Source organism: Delphinapterus leucas, chromosome 1 (assembly GCF_059928025.1).
Source record: "Delphinapterus leucas isolate spDelLeu-1000000601 "Yukka" chromosome 1, BTC_Dleu_Yukka2, whole genome shotgun sequence".
Classification (NCBI taxonomy): domain Eukaryota; kingdom Metazoa; phylum Chordata; class Mammalia; order Artiodactyla; family Monodontidae; genus Delphinapterus; species Delphinapterus leucas.
This window is the reverse complement of record NC_143129.1, coordinates 137440516-137448808: the sequence shown is the minus strand read 5'-3', so window position 1 is coordinate 137448808 and position 8293 is coordinate 137440516. Positions and strand designations below refer to the sequence as shown.

Here is an 8293-nt window from a genome sequence, read left to right as displayed (position 1 = left end):
TACTAAAAAAATGATGTTTCCCACAGATGTCCCCCTCTGGTGTTTTAGACCTGGAGACTGGGTGTTCCTCGTAACGTGGAACAATGTACACCCAAAGAACCAACTCTAGCCACAGTGAGTGGGGCCTTACCAGGTTCTGCTAGTACTTGCTCTTCTGTTAAATTGACAGGAGTCAAGCCGTAGATCTGCTGCACATGGTTGAGGCTGGCTTCTGATCCAACTACAAGTCCACGGTCCTCGGCAGTTTCAGAAAAGACAACCACAATGCTGACTGAAAGCCAGTACTCCTTCCTGCAAGTCTGGACCAGGGCTTCGGTTAAAATTAAAGGAAGTATCTTAGATAAGTAGTGAATGACTTGTGGCCATTCATAATAACATTTGTAATTGGCTGGAGCATTTTTCTGATTTATTATTTGCTTAGATCCCTTTGCTTGCTTCTTGATTCATGTAATCATTTTACCTGTGATTATATTGCAGTCAATCAAACCTGTAATTTGTTGTGATATTGACAATAGGAGATACTTCATCCTTGCTCTATTTTAATTTAACTCTTGTGATAATAGAGTTTGTACCAAAGTTTAGGGCCAGTGCTATTTGCCCATATGAGCTGTTGGCCCCAACTGTAATAATGCCTCTTGCTTTTCTTTACTGTCTCATCCCACTGGTGCCTGCTGCTTCCTGGAAGGAAAATACTCTCATTAGGTTGTCTCAGAGTATACTCAGAGGTGGGAATTTAAGTAATTGTTGGATATGTCATTTGAAATCACAAACTATTCGTGAACAGTATATCCCATCAGTGGTCCCTATAACTAATTTTGATACTGTGCCAGACCCCTTAACCTTCTATAATCTTCCTCCTTCAAGCTTCACATTCCAAGTTCAGATAACCAAGGGACCTCAGAATATCCCAATCCCTTGCTTCAACCTGTCTGAAGTAATTTCCATTGGAGGAAAATTACTACCGGTCCCCCGCAGTCCCTCAAATTTCTCCTGAAGAAATGTGATGCCCCAAATCCCCTGAAATATACACTTGACAAATGTGTAATGACTAAAAATGACACGAATTTATGCCAGATAGCCAGACAAGTTGGATATCATGTAAATGGACTATGGAAGGCTTGCAGTGGCTCTCACCCCTGGCTTGATAACATAATCTCTGAACTCCCCAAAAATGAAAAAATCAATGACATGACCCTGGGAGGTATAACTTGCTCCCCTCCAGGATATATCTTTGTCTGTGGCATAGGGAGTGACTCACCAACACGAGGATGGGCACATCGCTGCTTAGACAGCTGGCAAATGGAAGGGTCAAGCCTATTGGGATATTTTAGGATCCCTTTTAATGTGCATAGCTTGGAGAGCATGACTTCTCTCTCTAAATCAAACACCCGTCTTAAAAGAGAGATATTGGCAGGGTAGGAGGACAATATAGGACAAAGTATTTTTGCCAAACTCACACCAATTGCCAGAGTTTATGTCAATAGAGATATGATTCATAACCTATCTGCCACAATTGGGCAAATTGCTGGACATAGCTAAAAGTATTGCAGCCCAACAAACATCTTTGAAATCATTGGCTCGAGTGGTCCTGGATAATAGAATAGCCCTTGATTTCTTATTGGCAAAACAAAGATTATGTGCAGTGGCTCATCCCACATGCTGTACATATGTCAATACCTCTGGAGAAGTTGAAACCCAAGTAAACACAATAATTGAAAAGACTACCTGGTTATAGGATGTTTGTAAAGAGGACATGTACCAGGACTTATTTTTGTGGTAACGATCTGGAATAGGGGGACTATTCTGAGTACTGTTACAAGGCTCCATCTGACCATCATCCTCATTGTACTGTGTTCATTAATTTTCACATATTTGTCCAGATACTATGACAAAGTGATCAAAGAGAGAGATAATGTTTCATAATGCAAAATACTGATGCTACGTTTGGAACTTGAGAATTCTTAGAAAAGAAGGTCCAAGACTTTCTCTCCTCTAATCCTGAAGAATTGACATCGCCCCTGTTCAGCAGGAAGTAGCCAGAGCGGTCGTCGCCACATTCCCCTCAGGATTGAGGAGTATCGAAGAGAAGAGGGAACTGAAATGGAGCAGGATCCTGCAGGGCCTTCCTGGATATAATCCCCTCTTGTCCCCACTTCTTGTTTGTAGAAAAAGCTTGAGTTTTTGAGGCCTTCCCAGAGTTCTAAAGAGCAGACTCAAGCAGTTAATGATTACAGAAGTGAGGAAATGCAGAAACAAAGGAAAAGCAACCAAGCAAGAAAAGTTCAGCCATAAAACAGAGTCACAGGACTCCTAGGTCCTCCTCAAGGGATATAAATAACAATCTGATGCAACATATCCTTGAGTTGTTTTACAGAAACCAGGACCCTGTGATGAAACCTGCTGACCACAGCCAAGGAGACTCAGAGAAGTTGGAGCCAGACAAGTGATGACCAGCATGCCAGATATCACTTTGTTCCTTAACACCCATCCAATCAGAAGAATCCATGAGCTAATCACATGTTTCAGACCCTTACCCTTAATTTTAATCTTTAAAATTGCTTGCCTGAAAGCCGTCAGGGAGTTCAGGTCCTTTAAGCATTAGCTGCCCATTCTCCCTGCTTGGTGCCCTGCAAATAAATGCTGAACTTTCCTTCACCACAACCCTGTGTCAGTAGACTGACTTTCCTGTGCATTGGGTGAGCAAACACAAGTTTGGTTCGGTAACAAGCTGTGCTTCGGTTGGGAGAGGTCAGTGGTTTTCCTTAATGACTTTTCAGTTTTTTGAATATTAGAAGCACTTTCAAATACACAAAAGAATAAACTCTCACAGCCATCACCCAGATTCATGAACAAGCTTCTTCCTCATTTGCCTTATCTATTTTTATTTTTATTTTTTTGCTGTAATATTTTAAAGTAAATCCCAGACATCATTCTGTTTCACCCTTAAAATTTCAGTATCTCTCTCCTAAAACAGAAGGGTGTTTTCTTATATAACACAATATTATTGTCTCAGCTAATAAATTTCATATTCCCTAATATTTAATACTCTGTACATATTCAAAATTTACTGCTCTTCTACAATTGATTTATTGAAGCCAGGATCTAAGTAAGGGGCACACAATTTTCTCCATCTGCTAAACTAGAACAGCACCTCATTCCCCAAGCCATTAAAGTATTGAAGCCCTGTTGAAGGTCCTGTCTTGTGGACTTGTTTGGTTGCTTCATCATAGTCACCTTGATAGCTTCAGGTACAACCCTATTTATTAAATAGTTTGTTGCGCTAAGAGGAATAAAACATGTGTGTAACTAATATTGATCAGTTTTTTATTCGTAGTCATTTTTATGCTTTCTTTTTTGACATTTTCTCTTACTTCAGCTCTTTCATGTACATTGATTCTTCACTTCCTGTCACTCATAATTTGAGTTATTTTTATCATAAATGAATGCTAAAGTTAAGGCTTTTTAATAACCACTGTGGGTTTTTATGTGTAATGTAGTTAATTATGTTTATAAATTGTTTGCTTTTAAACTCTTCTTGCATTTTTAATGTGGTAAAATGTACATAACACAAAGTTTACCACAACTATTTTTAAGTGTGCAGTTCAGAGACAGTAAATACATTCACATTGTCATGCAACCCTCACCACCACCCATCTCACAAGTTTTTCATCTTTCCAAACTGAAAACCTACCCATTAAACACTATCTCCCTATTCCTCTCCTCCCACCAGCCCCTGGCAATACAATTCTACTTTCTTTCTCTTGAAGTTGACTATTTTAGGTATGTCATATAAGTGGACTCACACACTACTGGTCCTTTTGTGACTGGCTTATTTCACTTAGCATAATGCCTTCAGATTTTATCCATGTGGCAGCATATGTCATATTTTCCTTCCTTTTTAAGGGTGAATAATGGTTTGTACATTTGTACCACGTTTTGCTTATCCATTCATCCTGTGAAGGACACTTGAGTTGCTTCCAGCTTTTGGCTACTGTGATGCTGCTGTGAACGTGGGTGTACAAATAAATAACTTAATCCCTGTTTTCAGTTCTTTGGGGGTATATACCCAGAAGTGGAATTGCTGGAACATATGACAATTCTATAGTTAATTTTTTGAGCAACCCCCTTATTTTCCATAGTGAATCCCCTGGCACTCTTGAATAAACCAACTTGGTCTTGTTGTATCCTTTTAAATAATTGCTGAATTTGATTTGCTACTATTTTCTTTAAGGTTTTCGCATCTATATATATTTATGAGTTTGAGGATAATAATTTTGTTTTGTGTTTGTTATTGAAGTTTTCTAGCCTCCTGGAGCATATTGAAATACTCCCTTTTTGCCATTCTCTAGAAGAATCTGGATACTACTAAGATAAATGTTGTGTCTTTAATTTTCAATTTTAATTGTGAATGTTTGATAATATTGCTGTTTTGTTTACCTGTGGTTGTATCTCCTTATTGTTCATAGTGTTATTTATTTGTACCTTTTTTTCTAGCTAGGTCAATGCCACCCAGAGTTTCAATGTTTTCAACTTTCTGGGTCCATTTTGTTTGTTTGTTTCTCTCACAATTTAACTCAATTTTCACCTATTCTACTTTTCTAATATTTTAAGCCAGTAAATTTCCCTCAATTCATCACTTTTACCACAAGTAGTTATTATGATTGATTTCCAATATTTTCAGACTTCCCTTATTTTTGGCTGATGAGTCATTGTAGAATTTAAATAGCTGTGTCTTTTAGTATTCAAACGCCAAACATAGAAATCTTTATCTTTTAATTTATGCTCTCTTAATTTTTCCTGGTTCAGTTTTTATGTAATGAGAAATTTTTGAACTTCTTGATTGTAAGTATACATCTTTCCTTTGCCCTGACATTAATGTTGTGTTAGCTGCTCATATGAGTCTTATATTGCAGTCTTTTTGTAATACAGTAAGTCCCCTACATATGAACGAGTTCTGTTCTGAGAGTGTGTTGGTAAGTCTAATTTGTTCGTAAGTCCAAACAAGTTAGCCTAGGTACCCAACTAACACAATCAGCTATATAGTACTGTACCATAATAGGTTTACAATACTTTTCAAACAAATAATACATAAAAAACAAACAAACAAAAAATAAAGAAAACATTTTTAATCTTACAGTACAGTACCTGGAAATGTACAGTAGTATAGTACAACAGCTAGCATACAGGGGCTGGCATCGAGTGAACAGGCAAGAAGCGTTACTGACTGGGGGAAGGAGAGGAGGTCGGAGGTGGTAGAGCTGAAGGATCATCAGCAATAGTAGATGGAGGGCAAGCTACAATTTCACTCATGCCTGACACTGATGGCACAGGTCTGGTTCCTTGCTGGATTTTTTTTTTTTTTTTTTTGCGGTATGCGGGCCTCTCACTGCTGTGGCCTCTCCCGTTGCGGAGCACAGGCTCCGGACGCACAGGCTCAGCGGCCATGGCTCACGGGCCCAGCCGCTCGGCGGCATGTGGGATCTTCCTGGACCGGGGCATGAACCCGTGTCCCCTGCATCGGCAGGCGGACTCTCAACCACTGCACCACCAGGGAAGCCCTCCTTGCTGGATTTGATTCTATCTACCTGCTTGAAAAAGTGATCCCATGATGTATGAGGAGTAGCTCTGTTTTTTCTCATCATGGATGACACAGTAGCACTGGCTTGCATTCTGAATGGCTGCTGCAACCATTGTGTACCATTCTGTTTGGGTCCTGTGCCTCAAAAACTAGCAGTGCCTCCTCAAAGAAAGAAAATCCCCTTATCTTTTCTTGTGTCATGGATCTCTACGGTTCTTCGGTTACTTATTCTTCCTCTTGTCTCTCTTCCTCCTTTCTCTGGGCCTCCAGTTCCATCAGGGCTTCATTTGTAAGTCCCTTGTGTTGAACAGCAAGGAGTTCAATGAAGTCCTCTTGCAGATCTAGCTTGAAATAAAGAAACTGTGCTACTGTACTCTACACAGCACTGTACAGAAAAGTACACAAAAGTGCAACAACTTGTAGAGGATGCAGGCACGTGACAATGTACACCAGACACCTGAACTGGACATGTGAATGCACGTTCATATCTTTGAAAGTTCTCAACTTGAAGCTTCATATGTAGGGGACTCACTGTAGTCGCTAAAGTTCCACTTTTTAGGCTTCAGCATTGCAGTAAGTAGTCTTATGCTGATTCTTAAAAAATCAATAAAGTTAATTTTTTAGAACAGCTTAGGTTTACAGCAAATTGAGTGAAAAGTACAGAGAACTCCCACATACTCCTAGCACATACACAAGCACAGTTTCCCTCATCATCATCCCACACCAGAGTCACATTTGTTACAATCAGTGAACTTGCATGATACATCTTTTTTTTTTGGTACTTGGGCCTCTCACTGTTGTGGCCTCTCCCATTGCGGAGCACAGGCTCCAGATGCGCAGGCTCAGCGGCCACGGCTCATGGGCCCAGCCACTCCGCGGCATGTGGGATCTTCCCGGACCGGGGCACGAACCCGTGTCCCCTGCATCGGCAGGCGGACTCTCAACCACTGCGCCACCAGGGAAGCCCCTGCATGATACATCTTATCACCTAAAGTCTATAGATTACACTAGGGCTCACTCTTCATGATGTACATTCAGAGTTTTGACAAATGTGTGACATGTATCCACCATTTTAACATACAGAATGGTTTCACTGTCCTAAAAATCCTCTGTACTCTGCCTATTCATTCCTCTCCCTCCAGTTCCTGTGAAGGACTGATCTTTTTACTGTCTCCACAGTTTTGCCTTTTCCATAATGTCATATAGTTGGAATCATACAGCATGTAGCCTTTTCAGATTAGCTTCTTTCACTTAGTAATGTGCATTTCACTTTCCTCCATGTAATGTAGTTTGTCTTGTATGAAATGGCCTCTAATCCAATGACTGGTGTCTTTATAAGAAAAGAAAACAGAAGACATAGGCACACACACAGCGGGGAGGCCTCGTGAAGACAAGGCAGAGGTTGGAGTGATGAATCTACATGCCAAGAAAGATCATGTATTCCTGGCAACCACCAGAAGCTACAGGAGACAAGGAAGGATTCTTCCCTAGATCCTCTGGACGGATCATGATCCTTGATGTCAGACTTCTACCTTGCAGAGTTGTGAGAGAATATCTTTTTGGTTTAAGCCACCTAGTTTGTGGTACTTTGTTATGGCAGCTCTAGGAAACTTAATACATTGGTCATGAACCCACCTCAGCCCCCAAGCTAGTGCTGTCCCTTAGACTAATAACCCATTCCTGCCTAAATATGAGAGGTGAAGGATTGGAGGAGGTCAAGCCACAAGAGTCTGCTCACATGTTTATTTTCATTGACCAGATTGAGAGACAAGCCTGTAGCACCCTGCAGCAGGTATGCTTACAATGACATAGGCACACAAACTCAAGCCTTCCTGTCCTGTGGAATTTACTTCGGGATAGTAATTAAGTTGGTTTTTTTCCAAGGCTGGGGGAGAAGTAAGAATCTCTACTGTAAAAAGTAAACAGTTGATAGTATCCTTTGGCCTCTGCTACTTTATCATCAAGTGTACACAAGTTCCCTCTCCATTTTCCCTTTTATCCTCTGTCCTCACTTGTACTTCACATCCCCCAGTATTCACCCACTCTAATGTGTGCCATGTAAGTCCTTGGATATATGTGTTCCTTCTAAAATATATCAGTTTGTGGATGATTGTGTCCTTAGTTTATGTGCATAGACTTATGCTTTAGACCTCATTTATTTTCTACAATTTATACTCGACGTCCTTTATTAAAAGATCTGTGCTGGTTGTCATGCACGTAGAATTCATTGTTTCCAACATGAATTTCACTGTATGCACCCACCATATTTTATTTATCAGTTTCTCTAGTGATGAACACCAAGCTGCCTCCAACTTCCCACCACTACAAACAATGCTGCCAATGACCATTCTCACCCCTGTCCCTTTAGGGACCTGGGTGAGAGTCCCTCTGTTGGCTCCTAAAGTAAGCTTATGTTTAATTCTGCTGAGTATTGCCAGTTTGTTCAGAGTGGTTCTAGTATTGTGAAAATGAAGAACCATCCAAATAACTTCTAGCTGTGCCATCTTGGGGGGAGGTTTGCCTCTGCCAGGTCCAAGTCGCCCACCACCAAGCTCCTCTCCATTTCCACAAGCTTGAGCCATTCAGGGAAACTGCAGGTCCCTCAATTTCTCTGTTTTTGTGCTCAGTGAAGTATGTGTAGACTCTTATTGATGGTTACATTTATGATTTAGAAGGTTGTTCGTTTAAATACAACAATGCTCTTCTTAAAAAACA

The 8293-nt window shown here is 40.5% G+C and overlaps 1 pseudogene; it reads left to right on the top strand.

Annotated features, from left to right (window-relative positions):
• The first annotated feature begins 560 nt into the window (after positions 1-560).
• Positions 561-1874, top strand: LOC149750742 (endogenous retrovirus group V member 2 Env polyprotein-like; annotated as a pseudogene).
• Positions 1875-8293: the final 6419 nt, after the last annotated feature.